At 43.8% G+C, this 19,457-nt stretch overlaps 11 non-coding genes across 11 annotated transcripts; all 11 read right to left on the reverse strand.

Moving 5' to 3' along the window:
- Positions 1-8,354: 8,354 nt before the first annotated feature.
- Positions 8,355-8,427, reverse strand: trnaf-aaa. The gene has a single exon. It is a non-coding gene; the product is annotated as a tRNA-Phe (tRNA).
- A 1,267-nt stretch (positions 8,428-9,694) lies between these two features.
- On the reverse strand, positions 9,695-9,767 carry trnaf-gaa. The gene has a single exon. It is a non-coding gene; the product is annotated as a tRNA-Phe (tRNA).
- Positions 9,768-10,924: 1,157 nt separating this feature from the next.
- On the reverse strand, positions 10,925-10,998 carry trnav-aac. Its single transcript has one exon. It is a non-coding gene; the product is annotated as a tRNA-Val (tRNA).
- A 1,111-nt stretch (positions 10,999-12,109) lies between these two features.
- trnaf-gaa lies at positions 12,110-12,182 on the reverse strand. The gene has a single exon. It is a non-coding gene; the product is annotated as a tRNA-Phe (tRNA).
- An 82-nt stretch (positions 12,183-12,264) lies between these two features.
- trnai-aau lies at positions 12,265-12,338 on the reverse strand. Its single transcript has one exon. It is a non-coding gene; the product is annotated as a tRNA-Ile (tRNA).
- Positions 12,339-13,361: 1,023 nt separating this feature from the next.
- On the reverse strand, positions 13,362-13,435 carry trnai-aau. Its single transcript has one exon. It is a non-coding gene; the product is annotated as a tRNA-Ile (tRNA).
- Positions 13,436-15,534: 2,099 nt separating this feature from the next.
- On the reverse strand, positions 15,535-15,608 carry trnai-aau. Its single transcript has one exon. It is a non-coding gene; the product is annotated as a tRNA-Ile (tRNA).
- Positions 15,609-16,631: 1,023 nt separating this feature from the next.
- On the reverse strand, positions 16,632-16,705 carry trnai-aau. Its single transcript has one exon. It is a non-coding gene; the product is annotated as a tRNA-Ile (tRNA).
- An 880-nt stretch (positions 16,706-17,585) lies between these two features.
- trnaf-gaa lies at positions 17,586-17,658 on the reverse strand. Its single transcript has one exon. It is a non-coding gene; the product is annotated as a tRNA-Phe (tRNA).
- An 82-nt stretch (positions 17,659-17,740) lies between these two features.
- Positions 17,741-17,814, reverse strand: trnai-aau. The gene has a single exon. It is a non-coding gene; the product is annotated as a tRNA-Ile (tRNA).
- Positions 17,815-18,861: 1,047 nt separating this feature from the next.
- trnai-aau lies at positions 18,862-18,935 on the reverse strand. Its single transcript has one exon. It is a non-coding gene; the product is annotated as a tRNA-Ile (tRNA).
- Between the last annotated feature and the right edge of the window lie 522 nt (positions 18,936-19,457).

The raw sequence follows: 19,457 nt of genomic DNA on the forward strand, positions 1-19,457 counted from the left end.
TAGACCCTGCCACATGCCTCTTGTGTCTGAGCAGTTGAATTGAGATTCTACTTTGTCTCTGTACTGGCGCTTAGCTTGTTTGATAGCCTTGCGGAGGGAATAGCTGCACTGTTTGTATTCGGTCATGTTACCAGACACCTTGCCCTGATTAAAAGCAGTGGTTCGCGCTTTCAGTTTCACACGAATGCTGCCATCAATCCACGGTTTCTGGTTAGGGAAAGTTTTAATCGTTGCTATGGGAACGACATCTTCAACGCACGTTCTAATGAACTCGCACACCGAATCAGCGTATTCGTCAATGTTGTTATCTGACGCAATACGAAACATCTCCCAGTCCACGTGATGGAAGCAGTCTTGGAGTGTGGAGTCAGCTTGGTCGGACCAGCGTTGGACAGACCTCAGCGTGGGAGCCTCTTGTTTTAGTTTCTGTCTGTAGGCAGGGATCAACAAAATGGAGTCGTGGTCAGCTTTTCCGAAAGGGGGGCGGGGCAGGGCCTTATATGCGTCGCGGAAGTTAGAGTAACAATGGTCCAAGGTCTTTCCTCCCCTGGTTGCGCAATCGATATGCTGATAAAATTTGGGGAGTCTTGTTTTCAGATTAGCCTTGTTAAAATCCCCAGCTACAATGAATGCAGCCTCCGGATAAATTGTTTCCAGTTTGCAGAGAGTTAAATAAAGTTCGTTCAGAGCCATCGATGTGTCTGCTTGGGGGGGGATATATACGGCTGTGATTATAATCGAAGAGAATTCTCTTGGTAGATAATGCGGTCTACATTTGATTGTGAGGAATTCTAAATCAGGTGAACAGAAGGATTTGAGTTCCTGTATGTTTCTTTCATCGCACCATGTCACGTTAGTCATAAGGCATACGCCCCCGCCCCTCTTTTTACCAGAAAGATGTTTTTTCCTGTCTGCGCGATGCGTGGAGAAACCTGTTGGCTGCACCGCTTCGGATAGCGTCTCTCCAGTAAGCCACGTTTCCGTGAAGCAAAGAACGTTACAGTCTCTGATGTCCCTCTGGAATGCTACCCTTGCTCGGATTTCATCAACCTTGTTGTCAAGAGACTGGACATTGGCAAGAAGAATGCTAGGGAGTGGTGCGCGCTGTGCCCGTCTCCGGAGTCTGACCAGAAGACCGCCTCGTTTCCCTCTCTTTCGGAGTCGTTTTTTTGGGTCGCTGCATAGGATCCACTCCGTTGTCCTGTTTGTAAGGCAGAACACAGGATCCGCGTCGCGAAAAACATATTCTTGGTCGTACTGATGGTGAGTTGATGCTGATCTTATATTCAGTAGTTCTTCTCGACTGTATGTAATGAAACCTAAGATGACCTGGGGTACTAATGTAAGAAATAACACGTAAAAAAACAAAAAACTGCATAGTTTCCTAGGAACGCGAAGCGAGGCGGCCATCTCTGTCGGCGCCGGAAGTAAAGTTTAGATGATACCAAAGCATTTACAACAATTACTTTATCTTTTAACTTTAATATTCTATTTTTCCAGAAATTCAAAGTTAGCTTGATTTTATTGAGGATCCCCGTCCAAGTTATATCCCTTGCCTCTTTCTCCTTTACACCAATATTTACTCCGAGCACCTTCATAAAATCATTAGCTACCTTAAATGGAATCTCACACTTATTTGCATTGATATCCCCAAAAAACATAATTTCCGTCTTCTCTATATTAACTTCAGCCCCCGATGCCTTACAGTAGATATCTATGATTTTCATAATGCTTTCAATGCTACCTACATCCTTCACAGTAAAAGTAGTGTCATCAGCGTACTGATGTATAACACTGACACCACCACCTGGGATTCCAACACCCCTCACCTCTTTGTCTCCAAGTATTAAAACAGCTAAAGGTTCCGTAGAAACACTGTACAATAGAGCTGACAAAGGACAACCCTGCCTTACTTACCTCTCTATAGGGAAAGTATCTGTTAACAATCCGTTACATTTAACACAACTTTTTGCTCCACTATACAACAAGTTAATCCAAGATACAAATTTTGGCCCAAAACCAAACCTCTCCAAAGTCTGTAGCAGAAAACTATGTTCCACTTTATCAAAAGCTTTCTTAAAATCTAAACTTAAAACTATACCACCTTCATTTTTCATTTGCTTAACAACATCTCTAATTGTACAAATTACATCTGCAACATCTCTTCCAGGTATTCAGTAGGCTTGTGTTGATGTAATAATACGTCCAATCACCTTTTTCATCCTATTAGCTAAAACTTGAGTCAGGATTTTATAATCTGAATTTAGAAGACTAATAGGCCTATAATTTTCTAACTTTAACCTACTGCCTCTATTTTTAAATAAGATGGTTAACATACCAATTGACATAGACTCAGGGATTTCCTTATTCTCTTCCATATACTGAAAAACCTTCAATAAAATGGGTGCCAAAGTATCCACAAAAGCTTTATAGAATTCATTTGTTAAACCATACAAACCTGGACTTTTATTTCCTTGAGTGTTCTCAATTGCTTCCTTGATTTCTATAATTGAAATCTCTTCATCACACATCCTTCTATCTGCCTGAGATACTTTGGCACTGATTTTCTCCAACACTTTTGCAACACACACTTTGTCCACATCATTCTTTTTATAAAGATTTCTGTAAAAGGATTCAACTGAATCTACGATGTCCACAAAATCATTTACCTTTACACCTTTTTCATTTTCCAATTCTAAAATATAACTCTTAAATTGCTTTCGTTTTTCAAGGAAGTACATTTCTCTCCCTCCAAGGCGTACTGTGCCTTACTCCTAACAATAGCACCTAAACATTTCTTTTTTTCATAAAACCCTAGCTCTGCATGGATTTTCAAATAGTTCTCAACATCATAGTCTGGATCAGCATCGGCCTTTTCAAGTTCACGTAACATCCTATTTCTAAGCATTTTTGCTTTCACCTTATCTACACGGTTACGATTTTTAAAGTACCTAATACTCCTGTTTTTTGCTTTAACTTTCACTTCCTCCCACCATAAACACACATTCTCCTATCTGAAATGACATTACTGCATGATCACTGTATGCTGTAAAATTATATGACATCTTCTGAAACTGCTGTATCACATCTTCTTTTACTAAACATAAATCAATTCTGCTTTGTTTTAGTTCATTTAACACCACCTGCCTTCTCGAAAACACTCCATATATCTACAAGATTCTCATTTTTCACTAATTCCCATAAAGCATTTCTAGACAAATCATGTTTGAAACTATCACATCTCGAGACATCCATTCTAATACACTTCACGTTAAAATCTCCTACCAGTATACAATTTTCTGAACAGTGATCTTAGGTTATTAAACATATCTCTCCTTTCCGATTCAATATTCGAAGCATAAACATTAATTAGACGGAAAATGACATTTTGCACTTCAAACTCAATAACAATAAGTCTGCCCTGATTATCTGCATATACCTGCTTGACATTTTGAACCACTTTTTACCAAAATAGCTACTCCACATGTTTTTTCACTTCCGTGACTACAAAACATTAGCTCAGACCATTTGCTCTTAATCTCCAACATTTTGGAGTCTGTCCAATTAGTCTCTTGAAAACACCACGTCAGCTTTCACAGACACCAAAACCTGCTCCAATTTGTTCATATTTCTCAGACTGTTCCCATTTAGTGATGCAACTTTAATCATTGTTAATGTATGCAGAAATATAGTCAAAGACAAACATGTCATTTCAAAATAGACTTTTTCTTTTTACCAGATCCCATCACCTCCCAAGCTTTCGTCAATGATCTCTTATTTCTAGCAAACAGCTGAAAATCCTCACTCTCTATTTCTTCGTCCGACTCATGACTTGGACTTATGAGGGGAGCAACATTCAAGCCTTTTGTAAAATGCGCTTTAACCGTGCCGTCAACTCCAGTGGACCCAGCCCTCTCCTTGGTGTCATTTTCACACAGGCTTAAAGCTGGTTCAGGCACCTGAGAAGTACCTTGCACCATCTCTACCTGTGTGTCTAATTCACCAATCCTGTGCTGCTGCTCCACCTTGTCAGCAGCAGAGACCAAGACTGCGTCTCGAGTACTGCCAGAAGGAATTGCATACTCTCCAAGCACATCTATAGCTGTCTCTGGAATCACCTGCGACACACTTTCCATATCACTCTCTAATTCTCTCTCCATAGCCACACTCCCCTCATCTTCTTCAGTAATGAAATAAGAAATAAGACATCACTCCCCTTCTTACATTTATATCTGTCCTTAGGTCTGTCACACCTTCAAATCAAATCAAAATCAAATCAAATTTTATTTGTCACATACACATGGTTAGCAGATGTTAATGCGAGTGTAGCGAAATGCTTGTGCTTCTAGTTCCGACAATGCAGTAATAACCAACAAGTAATCTAACTAACAATTCCAAAACTACTGTCTTGTACACAGTGTAAGGGGATAAAGAATATGTACATAAGGATATATGAATGAGTGATGGTACAGAGCAGCATAGGCAAGATACAGTAGATGGTATCGAGTACAGTATGTACAAATGAGATGAGTATGTAAACAAAGTGGCATAGTTTAAAGTGGCTAGTGATACATGTATTATTACATAAGGATACAGTTGATGATATAGAGTACAGTATATACGTATGCATATGAGATGAATAATGTAGGGTAAGTAACATTATATAAGGTAGCATTGTTTAAAGTGGCTAGTGATATATTTACATCATTTCCCATCAATTCCCATTATTAAAGTGGCTGGAGTTGAGTCAGTGTCAGTGTGTTGGCAGCAGCCACTCAGTGTTAGTGGTGGCTGTTTAACAGTCTGATGGCCTTGAGATAGAAGCTGTTTTTCAGTCTCTCGGTCCCAGCTTTGATGCACCTGTACTGACCTCGCCTTCTGGATGATAGCGGGGTGAACAGGCAGTGGCTCGGGTGGTTGATGTCCTTGATGATCTTTATGGCCTTCCTGTGACATCGGGTGGTGTAGGTGTCCTGGAGGGCAGGTAGTTTGCCCCCGGTGATGCGTTGTGCAGACCTCACCACCCTCTGGAGAGCCTTACGGTTGAGGGCGGAGCAGTTGCCGTACCAGGCGGTGATACAGCCCGCCAGGATGCTCTCGATTGTGCATCTGTAGAAGTTTGTGAGTGCTTTTGGTGACAAGCCAAATTTCTTCAGCCTCCTGAGGTTGAAGAGGCGCTGCTGCGCCTTCTTCACAATGCTGTCTGTGTGAGTGGACCAATTCAGTTTGTCTGTGATGTGTATGCCGAGGAACTTAAAACTTGCTACCCTCTCCACTACTGTTCCATCGATGTGGATAGGGGGGTGTTCCCTCTGCTGTTTCCTGAAGTCCACAATCATCTCCTTAGTTTTGTTGACGTTGAGTGTGAGGTTATTTTCCTGACACCACACTCCGAGGGCCCTCACCTCCTCCCTGTAGGCCGTCTCGTCGTTGTTGGTAATCAAGCCTACCACTGTTGTGTCGTCCGCAAACTTGATGATTGAGTTGGAGGCGTGCGTGGCCACGCAGTCGTGGGTGAACAGGGAGTACAGGAGAGGGCTCAGAACGCACCCTTGTGGGGCCCCAGTGTTGAGGATCAGCGGGGAGGAGATGTTGTTGCCTACCCTCACCACCTGGGGGCGGCCCGTCAGGAAGTCCAGTACCCAGTTGCACAGGGCGGGGTCGAGACCCAGGGTCTCGAGCTTGATGACGAGCTTGGAGGGTACTATGGTGTTGAATGCCGAGCTGTAGTCAATGAACAGCATTCTCACATAGGTATTCCTCTTGTCCAGATGGGTTAGGGCGGTGTGCAGTGTGGTTGAGATTGCATCGTCTGTGGACCTATTTGGGCGGTAAGCAAATTGGAGTGGGTCTAGGGTGTCAGGTAGGGTGGAGGTGATATGGTCCTTGACTAGTCTCTCAAAGCACTTCATGATGACGGAAGTGAGTGCTACGGGGCGGTAGTCGTTTAGCTCAGTTACCTTAGCTTTCTTGGGAACAGGAACAATGGTGGCCCTCTTGAAGCATGTGGGAACAGCAGACTGGTATAGGGATTGATTGAATATGTCCGTAAACACACCGGCCAGCTGGTCTGCGCATGCTCTGAGGGCGCGGCTGGGGATGCCGTCTGGGCCTGCAGCCTTGCGAGGGTTAACACGTTTAAATGTCTTACTCACCTCGGCTGCAGTGAAGGAGAGACCGCATGTTTTCGTTGCCGGCCGTGTCAGTGGCACTGTATTGTCCTCAAAGCGGGCAAAAAAGTTGTTTAGTCTGCCTGGGAGCAGGACATCCTGGTCCGTGACTGGGCTGGATTTCTTCCTGTAGTCCGTGATTGACTGTAGACCCTGCCACATGCCTCTTGTGTCTGAGCCGTTGAATTGAGATTCTACTTTGTCTCTGTACTGACGCTTAGCTTGTTTGATAGCCTTGCGGAGGGAATAGCTGCACTGTTTGTATTCGGTCATGTTACCAGACACCTTCCCCTGATTAAAAGCAGTGGTTCGCGCTTTCAGTTTCACGCGAATGCTGCCATCAATCCACGGTTTCTGGTTAGGGAATGTTTTAGTCGTTGCTATGGGAACGACATCTTCAACGCACGTTCTAATGAACTCACACACCGAATCAGCGTATTCGTCAATGTTGTTGTCTGACGCAATACGAAACATGTCCCAGTCCACGTGGTGGAAGCAGTCTTGGAGTGTGGAGTCAGCTTGGTCGGACCAGCGTTGGACAGACCTCAGTGTGGGAGCCTCTTGTTTTAGTTTCTGTCTGTAGGCAGGGATCAACAAAATGGAGTCGTGGTCAGCTTTTCCGAAAGGGGGGCGGGGCAGGGCCTTATATGCGTCGCGGAAGTTAGAGTAACAATGATCCAAGGTCTTTCCACCCCTGGTTGCGCAATCGATATGCTGATAAAATTTAGGGAGTCTTGTTTTCAGATTAGCCTTGTTAAAATCCCCAGCTACAATGAATGCAGCCTCCGGATGAATGGTTTCCAGTTTGCAAAGAGTTAAATAAAGTTCGTTCAGAGCCATCGATGTGTCTGCTTGGGGGGGGATATATACGGCTGTGATTATAATCGAAGAGAATTCTCTTGGTAGATAATGCGGTCTACATTTGATTGTGAGGAATTCTAAATCAGGTGAACAGAAGGATTTGAGTTCCTGTATGTTTCTTTCATCACACCATGTCACGTTAGTCATAAGGCATACGCCGCCGCCCCTCTTCTTACCAGAAAGTTGTTTGTTTCTGTCTGCGCGATGTGTGGAGAAACCCGTTGGCTGCACCGCTTCGGATAGAGTCACTCCAGTGAGCCACGTTTCCGTGAAGCAAAGAACGTTACAGTCTCTGATGTCCCTCTGGAATGCTACCCTTGCTCGGATTTCATCAACCTTGTTGTCAAGAGACTGGACATTGGCAAGAAGAATGCTAGGGAGTGGTGCACGATGTGCCCGTCTCCGGAGTCTGACCAGAAGACCGCCTCGTTTCCCTCTTTTTCGGAGTTGTTTTTTTTTGGGGTCGCTGCATGGAATCCACTCAGTTGTCCTGTTTGTAAGGCAGAACACAGGATCCGCGTCGCGAAAAACATATTCTTGGTAGTACTGATGGTGAGTTGATGCTGATCTTATATTCAGTAGTTCTTCTCGACTGTATGTAATGAAACCTAAGATGAACTGGGGTACTAATGTAAGAAATAACACGTAAAAAAACAAAAAACTGCATAGTTTCCTAGGAACGCGAAGCGAGGCGGCCATCTCTGTCGGCGCCGGAAGTCAACCTTCTACACATATCACCGATGTTCGAACATTCCCTGGCATAATGCCCTTGTTCACCACATTTATGACATATAAATTCTGGACATTCTTTAAGTATGTGTCCCGGTTGAATACATAGTCTACATACCTTAACTTGGTTATCGTGGATCACTCGGAAATATTCAAATCCTTCGACAGTATTGAACTTTGTTGAGTAAGGCAATGATTGCACGCTGTCCGTAAACTTCACCTTACAAAATCTCGTCCCGTCCACAATGTCCGTTACTGGCCACATCCTCCTCTTGATTGGTGTTGTCGCGTTCACTTTCCATCCTTGTAATTTCTCATATATTTCATCATCCGTAATATATGCCGGCAAGTTCAAAAAGGACACCACAGGTTCATCGTTCCCCAGTTCTTTCGCCATGACTTGACAGCTCGTTATTTTTAAACAATGACAAGAAACTGTCATGTAACAATGACAAGCAACTTTCCTGTAAAACTGATGTCAAAATGTCAGATGAAAAAGCAAGAAATGACTTACAGAGGAGCAGCGTAGCACACACCATTGAGGCCCACAAACAAAGCTGTGGATAGTTTCCTTGAAGCCAGAACAAATACAAATGCTGAAATCCGGGATCGAACCAAGGACCTTTAGATCTTTAGTCTAAAGCTCTCCCAACTGAGCTATTTCAGCAATTCACTAATTTTAATTCTGTGGCACCCTTGACAATTCACATGCATGTGACTCACAATTTTGACACTCAAAATGTACATCATAGCCAATATGGGGTTCGAACCCATGACCTTGGCGTTATTAGCACCACACTCTAACCAACTCAGCTAACAGGCCATTTGCTATTTTGCTCAATTGTTGAAATGCACCGAGCCTCTGCAAGTGCTGGCACGTAAACAAACAAGTCCACCAACAGCATCGCCTGACAAGACTGGACCCTCTAGGTTGCTTCTTGCGGAAATTCCAAACGGCTGGGGAATTAGCTTAAATGCTTTGCATGCGTGAGGTAGTGGGATCGATGCCTGCATTCCCCAAAAACATTTTTTTTTGTTGAACCAAGAAAGCTCCAGTTCACACTTCATGCAGCCTTGTCTTACGACAACCTACTGTCATGTAACAATGACAAGTAACTTTCCTGTAACACTGATGTCAAAATGTCAGATGAAAAAGCAATAAATTACTTACTTTCAGAGGAGCAGCGTAGCACACACCATTGAGGCCCACAAACAAAGCTGTGGATAGTTTCCTTGAAGCCAGAGCATGAAGAAAGAACAAACACAAATGTCGAAACCGAACCAGGGACCTTTAGATCTTCAGTCTAACGCTCTCCCAACTGAGCTATTTCGTCAATTCCCTAATTTTAATTCTGTGGCACCCTTGACAATTCACATGCATGTGACTCACAATTTTGACACTCAAAATGTACATCATAGCCAATATGGGGTTCGAACCCATGACCTTGGCGTTATTAGCACCACACTCTAACCAACTCAGCTAACCGGCCATTTGCTATTTAGCTCAATTGTTGAAATGCACCGAGCCTCTGCAAGTGCTGGCACGTAAACAAACAAGTCCACCAACAGCATAGCCTGACAAGACTGGACCCTCTAGGTTGCTTCTTGCGGAAATTCCAAACGGCTGGGGAATTAGCTCAAATGTTTTGCATGCGTGAGGTAGTGGGATCGATGCCTGCATTCTCCAAAAGCAAATTCTTTCATGTATCCAAGAAAACTCCAGTTCACACTTCATGCAGCCTTGTCTTACGACATCCTACTGTCATGTAACAATGACAAGTAACTTTCCTGTAACACTGATGTCAAAATGTCAGATGAAAAGCAAGAAATTACTTACTTTTAGAGGAGCAGCGTAGCACACACCATTGAGGCCCACAAACAAAGCTGTGGATAGTTTCCTTGAAGCCAGAGCATGAAGAAAGAACAAATACAAATGCCGAAACCCGGGATCGAACCAGGGACCTTCAGATCTTCAGTCTAACGCTCTCCCAACTGAGCTATTTCAGCAATTCACTAATTTTACTTCTGTGGCACCCTTGACAATTCACATGCATGTGACTCACAATTTTGACACTCAAAATGTACATCATAGCCAGTACGGGGATCAAACCCATGACCTTGGCATTATTAGCACCACACTCTAACCAACTGAGCTAATCAGCCATTTGCTATTTTGCTCAATTGTGGCAATGCACCGAGCCTCTGCAAGTGCTGGCACGTAAACAAACAAGTCCACCAACAGCATAGCCTGACGAGACTAGACCCTCTAGGTTGCTTCTTGCGGAAATTCCAAACGGCTGGGGAATTAGCTCAAATGCTTTGCATGCGTGAGGTAGTGGGATCGATGCCTGCATTCTCCAAAAGCAAATTCTTTCAAGGATCCAAGAAAACTCCAGTTCACACTTCATGCAGCCTTGTCTTACGACAACCTACTGTCATGTAAACAATGACAATAAACTGTCATGTAACAATGACAAGAAACTCTCATGTAACACTGATGTCACAATGTCAGATGAAAAAGAAAGACATTACTTACTTTCAGAGGAGCAGCGTATCACACACTCTAACCAACTGAGCTAACCGGCCGCTGGCTACAGAGCACAATTGTTGAGATGCACCGAGCCTCAGCAAGTGCTGGAGCACAAACTAACAAGTCCACCAACAGCATAGCCTGACAACACTGGACACTCTTGGTTGCTCCTTGTGGCAATTCCAAACAGCTGGGGAATTTGATCAATTGGTATTGTGTTTGCTTAGCATGCTATAGGTAGTGGGATCGATGCCCGCATTCCCCAAAAACATTTTTTTGGGTGGATCCAAGAAAGCCCCACTTCACACTTCATGCAGCCTTGTCTTACGACAACCTACTTTCATGTAACAATGACAAGCAACTTTCCTGTAACACTGATGTCAAAATGTCAGATGAAAAAGCAAGAAATTACTTACTTTCAGAGGAGCAGCGTAGCACACACCATTGAGGGCCACAAACAAAGCTGTGGATAGTTTCCTTGAAGCCAGAGCATGAAGAAAGAACAAATACAAATGTCGAAACCGAACCAGGGACTTTTTCAGCTATTTCAGCAAATCACTAATTTTAATTCTGTGGCACCCTTGACAATTCACATGCATGTGACACACAATTTTGACACTCAAAATGTACATCATAGCCAATATGGGGTTCGAACCCATGACCTTGGCGTTGTTAGCACCACACTCTAACCAACTCAGCTAACAGGCCATTTGCTATTTTGCTCAATTGTTGAAATGCACCGAGCCTCTGCAAGTGCTGGCACGTAAACAAACAAGTCCACCAACAGCATAGCCTGACAAGACTGGACCCTCTAGGTTGCTTCTTGCGGAAATTCCAAACGGCTGGGGAATTAGCTTAAATGCTTAGCATGCTATAGGTAGTGGGATCGATGCCCGCATTCCCCAAAAACATTTTTTTTTGTTGAACCAAGAAAGCTCCAGTTCACACTTCATGCAGCCTTGTGTTACGACAACCTACTGTCATGTAACAATGACAAGTAACTTTCCTGTAACACTGATGTCAAAATATCAGATGAAAAAGCAAGAAATTACTTACTTTCAGAGGAGCAGCGTAGCACACACCATTGAGGCCCACAAACAAAGCTGTGGATAGTTTCCTTGAAGCCAGAGCATGAAGAAAGAACAAACACAAATGTCGAAACCGAACCAGGGACCTTTAGATCTTCAGTCTAACGCTCTCCCAACTGAGCTATTTCGGCAATTCACAAATTTTAATTCTGTGGCACCCTTGACAATTCACATGCATGTGACTCACAATTTTGACACTCAAAATGTACATCATAGCCAATATGGGGTTCGAACCCATGACCTTGGCATTATTAGCACCACACTCTAACCAACTCAGCTAACCGGCCATTTGCTATTTTGCTCAATTGTTGAAATGCACCGAGCCTCTGCAAGTGCTGGCACGTAAACAAACAAGTCCACCAACAGCATAGCCTGACAAGACTGGACCCTCTAGGTTGCTTCTTGCGGAAATTCCAAACGGCTGGGGAATTAGCTCAAATGCTTTGCATGCGTGAGGTAGTGGGATCGATGCCTGCATTCTCCAAAAGCAAATTCTTTCATGGATCCAAGAAAACTCCAGTTCACACTTCATGCAGCCTTGTCTTACGACATCCTACTGTCATGTAACAATGACAAGTAACTTTCCTGTAACACTGATGTCAAAATGTCAGATGAAAAGCAAGAAATTACTTACTTTTAGAGGAGCAGCGTAGCACACACCATTGAGGCCCACAAACAAAGCTGTGGATAGTTTCCTTGAAGCCAGAGCATGAAGAAAGAACAAATACAAATGCCGAAACCCGGGAACGAACCAGGGACCTTTAGATCTTCAGTCTAACGCTCTCCCAACTGAGCTATTTCGGCAATTCACTAATTTTAATTCTGTGGCACCCTTGACAATTCACATGCATGTGACTCACAATTTTGACACTCAAAATGTACATCATAGCCAGTACGGGGATCGAACCCATGACCTTGGCATTATTAGCACCACACTCTAACCAACTGAGCTAACCAGCCATTTGCTATTTTGCTCAATTGTGGCAATGCACCGAGCCTCTGCAAGTGCTGGCACGTAAACAAACAAGTCCACCAACAGCATAGCCTGACGAGACTAGACCCTCTAGGTTGCTTCTTGCGGAAATTCCAAACGGCTGGGGAATTAGCTCAAATGCTTTGCATGCGTGAGGTAGTGGGATCGATGCCTGCATTCTCCAAAAGCAAATTATTTAATGGATCCAAGAAAACTCCAGTTCACACTTCATGCAGCCTTGTCTTACGACAACCTACTGTCATGTAAACAATGACAAGAAACTGTCATGTAACAATGACAAGAAACTCTCATGTAACACTGATGTCACAATGTCAGATGAAAAAGAAAGACATTACTTACTTTCAGAGGAGCAGCGTATCACACACTCTAACCAACTGAGCTAACCGGCCGCTGGCTACAGAGCACAATTGTTGAGATGCACCGAGCCTCTGCAAGTGCTGGAGCACAAACTAACAAGTCCACCAACAGCATAGCCTGACAAGACTGGACACTCTTGGTTGCTCCTTGTGGCAATTCCAAACAGCTGGGGAATTTGATCAATTGGTATTGTGTTTGCTTAGCATGCTATAGGTAGTGGGATCGATTCCCGCAATCCCCAAAAAACATTTTTTGTTGTGGATCCAAGAAAGCCCCACTTCACACTTCATGCAGCCTTGTCTTACGACAACCTACTGTCATGTAACAATGACAAGCAACTTTCCTGTAACACTGATGTCAAAATGTCAGATGAAAAAGCAAGAAATTACTTACTTTCAGAGGAGCAGCGTAGCACACACCATTGAGGCCCACAAACAAAGCTGTGGATAGTTTCCTTGAAGCCAGAGCATGAAGAAAGAAAAAATACAAATGCCGAAACAGGGACCTTTAGATCTTCAGTCTAACGCTCTCCCAACTGAGCTATTTCGGCATTTCACTAATTTTAATTCTGTGGCACCCTTGACAATTCACATGCATGTGACTCACAATTTTGACACTCAAAATGTACATCATAGCCAGTACGGGGATCGAACCCATGACCTTGGCGTTATTAGCACCACACTCTAACCAACTGAGCTAACCGGCCATTTGCTATTTTGCTCAATTGTTGAAATGCACCGAGCCTCTGCAGGTGCTGGCACGTAAACAAACAAGTCCACCAACAGCATAGCCTGACAAGACTGGACCCTCTAGGTTGCTTCTTGCGGAAATTCCAAACGGCTGGGGAATTAGCTCAAATGCTTTGCATGCGTGAGGTAGTGGGATCGATGCCTGCATTCTCCAAAAGCAAATTCTTTCATGGATCCAAGAAAACTCCAGTTCACACTTCATGCAGCCTTGTCTTACGACAACCTACTGTCATGTAAACAATGACAAGAAACTGTCATGTAACAATGACAAGAAACTCTCATGTAACACTGATGTCACAATGTCAGATGAAAAAGAAAGACATTACTTACTTTCAGAGGAGCAGCGTATCACACACTCTAACCAACTGAGCTAACCGGCCGCTGGCTACAGAGCACAATTGTTGAGATGCACCGAGCCTCTGCAAGTGCTGGAGCACAAACTAACAAGTCCACCAACAGCATAGCCTGACAAGACTGGACACTCTTGGTTGCTCCTTGTGGCAATTCCAAACAGCTGGGGAATTTGATCAATTGGTATTCTGTTTGCTTAGCATGCTATAGGTAGTGGGATCGATGCCCGCATTCCCCAAAAACATTTTTTTTGGTGGATCCAAGAAAGCTCCAGTTCACACTTCATGCAGCCTTGTCTTACGACAACCTACTTCCATGTAACAATGACAAGCAACTTTCCTGTAACACTGATGTCAAAATGTCAGATGAAAAAGCAAGAAATTACTTACTTTCAGAGGAGCAGCGTAGCACACACCATTGAGGGCCACAAACAAAGCTGTGGATAGTTTCCTTGAAGCCAGAGCATGAAGAAAGAACAAATACAAATGTTGAAACCGAACCAGGGACTTTTAGATCTTCAGTCTAACGCTCTCCCAACTGAGCTATTTCAGCAATTCACTAATTTTAATTCTGTGGCACCCTTGACAATTCACATGCATGTGACTCACAATTTTGACACTCAAAATGGACATCATAGCCAATATGGGGTTCGAACCCATGACCGTGGCATTGTTAGCACCACACTCTAACCAAATCAGCTAACAGACCATTTGCTATTTTGCTCAATTGTTGAAATGCACCGAGCCTCTGCAAGTGCTGGCACGTAAACAAACAAGTCCACCAACAGCATAGCCTGACAAGACTGGACCCTCTAGGTTGCTTCTTGCGGAAATTCCAAACGGCTGGGGAATTAGCTTAAATGCTTAGCATGCTATAGGTAGTGGGATCGATGCCCGCATTCCCCAAAAACATTTTTTTTGTTGAACCAAGAAAGCTCCAGTTCACACTTCATGCAGCCTTGTCTTATGACAACCTACTGTCATGTAACAATGACAAGAAACTCTCATGTAACACTGATGTCACAATGTCAGATGAAAAAGAAAGACATTACTTACTTTCAGAGGAGCAGCGTATCACACACTCTAACCAACTGAGCTAACCGGCCGCTGGCTACAGACCACAATTGTTGAGATGCACCGAGCCTCTGCAAGTGCTGGAGCACAAACTAACAAGTCCACCAACAGCATAGCCTGACAAGACTGGACACTCTTGGTTGCTCCTTGTGGCAATTACAAACAGCTGGGGAATTTGATCAATTGGTATTGTGTTTGCTTAGCATGCTATAGGTAGTGGGATCGATTCCCGCAATCCCCAAAAAACATTTTTTGTTGTGGATCCAAGAAAGCCCCACTTCACACTTCATGCAGCCTTGTCTTACGACAACCTACTGTCATGTAACAATGACAAGCAACTTTCCTGTAACACTGATGTCAAAATGTCAGATGAAAAAGCAAGAAATTACTTACTTTCAGAGGAGCAGCGTAGCACACACCATTGAGGCCCACAAACAAAGCTGTGGATAGTTTCCTTGAAGCCAGAGCATGAAGAAAGAAAAAATACAAATGCCGAAACAGGGACCTTTAGATCTTCAGTCTAACGCTCTCCCAACTGAGCTATTTCGGCATTTCACTAATTTTAATTCTGTGGCACCCTTGACAATTCACATGCATGTGACTCACAATTGTGACACTCAAAATGTACATCATAGCCAGTACGGGGATCGAACCCATGACCTTGGCGTTATTAGCACCACACTCTAACCAACTGAGCTAACCGGCCATTTGCTATTTTGCTCAATTGTTGAAATGCACCGAGCCTCTGCAGGTGCTGGCACGTAAACAAACAAGTCCACCAACAGCATAGCCTGACAAGACTGGACCCTCTAGGTTGCTTCTTGCGGAAATTCCAAACGGCTGGGGAATTAGCTCAAATGCTTTGCATGCGTGAGGTAGTGGGATCGATGCCTGCATTCTCCAAAAGCAAATTCTTTCATGGATCCAAGAAAACTCCAGTTCACACTTCATGCAGCCTTGTCTTACGACAACCTACTGTCATGTAAACAATGACAAGAAACTGTCATGTAACAATGACAAGAAACTCTCATGTAACACTGATGTCACAATGTCAGATGAAAAAGAAAGACATTACTTACTTTCAGAGGAGCAGCGTATCACACACTCTAACCAACTGAGCTAACCGGCCGCTGGCTACAGAGCACAATTGTTGAGATGCACCGAGCCTCTGCAAGTGCTGGAGCACAAACTAACAAGTCCACCAACAGCATAGCCTGACAAGACTGGACACTCTTGGTTGCTCCTTGTGGCAATTCCAAACAGCTGGGGAATTTGATCAATTGGTATTGTGTTTGCTTAGCATGCTATAGGTAGTGGGATCGATTCCCGCAATCCCCAAAAAACATTTTTTGTTGTGGATCCAAGAAAGCCCCACTTCACACTTCATGCAGCCTTGTCTTACGACAACCTACTGTCATGTAACAATGACAAGCAACTTTCCTGTAACACTGATGTCAAAATGTCAGATGAAAAAGCAAGAAATTACTTACTTTCAGAGGAGCAGCGTAGCACACACCATTGAGGCCCACAAACAAAGCTGTGGATAGTTTCCTTGAAGCCAGAGCATGAAGAAAGAAAAAATACAAATGCCGAAACAGGGACCTTTAGATCTTCAGTCTAACGCTCTCCCAACTGAGCTATTTCGGCATTTCACTAATTTTAATTCTGTGGCACCCTTGACAATTCACATGCATGTGACTCACAATTTTGACACTCAAAATGTACATCATAGCCAGTACGGGGATCGAACCCATGACCTTGGCGTTATTAGCACCACACTCTAACCAACTGAGCTAACCGGCCATTTGCTATTTTGCTCAATTGTTGAAATGCACCGAGCCTCTGCAGGTGCTGGCACGTAAACAAACAAGTCCACCAACAGCATAGCCTGACAAGACTGGACCCTCTAGGTTGCTTCTTGCGGAAATTCCAAACGGCTGGGGAATTAGCTCAAATGCTTTGCATGCGTGAGGTAGTGGGATCGATGCCTGCATTCTCCAAAAGCAAATTCTTTCATGGATCCAAGAAAACTCCAGTTCACACTTCATGCAGCCTTGTCTTACGACAACCTACTGTCATGTAAACAATGACAAGAAACTGTCATGTAACAATGACAAGAAACTCTCATGTAACACTGATGTCACAATGTCAGATGAAAAAGAAAGACATTACTTACTTTCAGAGGAGCAGCGTATCACACACTCTAACCAACTGAGCTAACCGGCCGCTGGCTACAGAGCACAATTGTTGAGATGCACCGAGCCTCTGCAAGTGCTGGAGCACAAACTAACAAGTCCACCAACAGCATAGCCTGACAAGACTGGACACTCTTGGTTGCTCCTTGTGGCAATTCCAAACAGCTGGGGAATTTGATCAATTGGTATTGTGTTTGCTTAGCATGCTATAGTTAGTGGGATCGATTCCCGCAATCCCCAAAAACAATTTTTGTTGTGGATCCAAGAAAGCTCCAGTTCACACTTCATGCAGCCTTGTCTTACGACAACCTACTGTCATGTAACAATGACAAGCAACTTTCCTGTAACACTGATGTCAAAATGTCAGATGAAAAAGCAAGAAATCACTTACTTTCAGAGGAGCAGCGTAGCACACACCATTGAGGCCCACAAACAAATCTGTGGATAGTTTCCTTGAAGCCAGAGCATGAAGATAGAACAAATACAAATGCCGAAACCAGGGATCGAACCAGGGACCTTTAGATCTTCAGTCTAACGCTCTCCCAACTGAGCTATTTCGGCAATTCACTAATTTTAATTCTGTGGCACCCTTGACAATTCACATGCATGTGACTCACAATTTTGACACTCAAAATGTACATCATAGCCAGTACGGGGATCGAACCCATGACCGTGGCGTTATTAGCACCACACTCTAACCAACTGAGCTAACCGGCCATTTGCTATTTTGCTCAATTGTTGAAATGCACCGAGCCTCTGCAAGTGCTGGCACGTAAACAAACAAGTCCACCAACAGCATAGCCTGACAAGACTGGACCCTCTAGGTTGCTTCTTGCGGAAATTCCAAACGGCTGGGGAATTAGCTCAAATGCTTTGCATGCGTGAGGTAGTGGGATCGATGCCTGCATTCTCCAAAAGCAAATTCTTTCATGGATCCAAGAAAACTCCAGTTCACACTTCATGCAGCCTTGTCTTACGACAACCTACTGTCATGTAAACAATGACAAGAAACTGTCATGTAACAATGACAAGAAACTGTCATGTAACAATGACAAGAAACTCTCATGTAACACTGATGTCACAATGTCAGATGAAAAAGAAAGACATTACTTACTTTCAGAGGAGCAGCGTATCACACACTCTAACCAACTGAGCTAACCGGCCGCTGGCTACAGAGCACAATTGTTGAGATGCACCGAGCCTCTGCAAGTGCTGGAGCACAAACTAACAAGTCCACCAACAGCATAGCCTGACAAGACTGGACACTCTTGGTTGCTCCTTGTGGCAATTCCAAACAGCTGGGGAATTTGATCAATTTGTATTGTGTTTGCTTAGCATGCTATAGGTAGTGGGATCGATTCCCGCAATCCCCAAAAAACATTTTTTGTTGTGGATCCAAGAAAGCCCCACTTCACACTTCATGCAGCCTTGTCTTACGACAACCTACTGTCATGTAACAATGACAAGCAACTTTCCTGTAACACTGATGTCAAAATGTCAGATGAAAAAGCAAGAAATTACTTACTTTCAGAGGAGCAGCGTAGCACACACCATTGAGGCCCACAAACAAAGCTGTGGATAGTTTCCTTGAAGCCAGAGCATGAAGAAAGAAAAAATACAAATGCCGAAACAGGGACCTTTAGATCTTCAGTCTAACGCTCTCCCAACTGAGCTATTTCGGCATTTCACTAATTTTAATTCTGTGGCACCCTTGACAATTCACATGCATGTGACTCACAATTTTGACACTCAAAATGTACATCATAGCCAGTACGGGGATCGAACCCATGACCTTGGCGTTATTAGCACCACACTCTAACCAACTGAGCTAACCGGCCATTTGCTATTTTGCTCAATTGTTGAAATGCACCGAGCCTCTGCAGGTGCTGGCACGTAAACAAACAAGTCCACCAACAGCATAGCCTGACAAGACTGGACCCTCTAGGTTGCTTCTTGCGGAAATTCCAAACGGCTGGGGAATTAGCTCAAATGCTTTGCATGCGTGAGGTAGTGGGATCGATGCCTGCATTCTCCAAAAGCAAATTCTTTCATGGATCCAAGAAAACTCCAGTTCACACTTCATGCAGCCTTGTCTTACGACAACCTACTGTCATGTAAACAATGACAAGAAACTGTCATGTAACAATGACAAGAAACTCTCATGTAACACTGATGTCACAATGTCAGATGAAAAAGAAAGACATTACTTACTTTCAGAGGAGCAGCGTATCACACACTCTAACCAACTGAGCTAACCGGCCGCTGGCTACAGAGCACAATTGTTGAGATGCACCGAGCCTCTGCAAGTGCTGGAGCACAAACTAACAAGTCCACCAACAGCATAGCCTGACAAGACTGGA

The sequence above is a fragment of the Oncorhynchus mykiss genome, chromosome 20 (assembly GCF_013265735.2).
Source record: "Oncorhynchus mykiss isolate Arlee chromosome 20, USDA_OmykA_1.1, whole genome shotgun sequence".
In the NCBI taxonomy this organism is placed as follows: domain Eukaryota; kingdom Metazoa; phylum Chordata; class Actinopteri; order Salmoniformes; family Salmonidae; genus Oncorhynchus; species Oncorhynchus mykiss.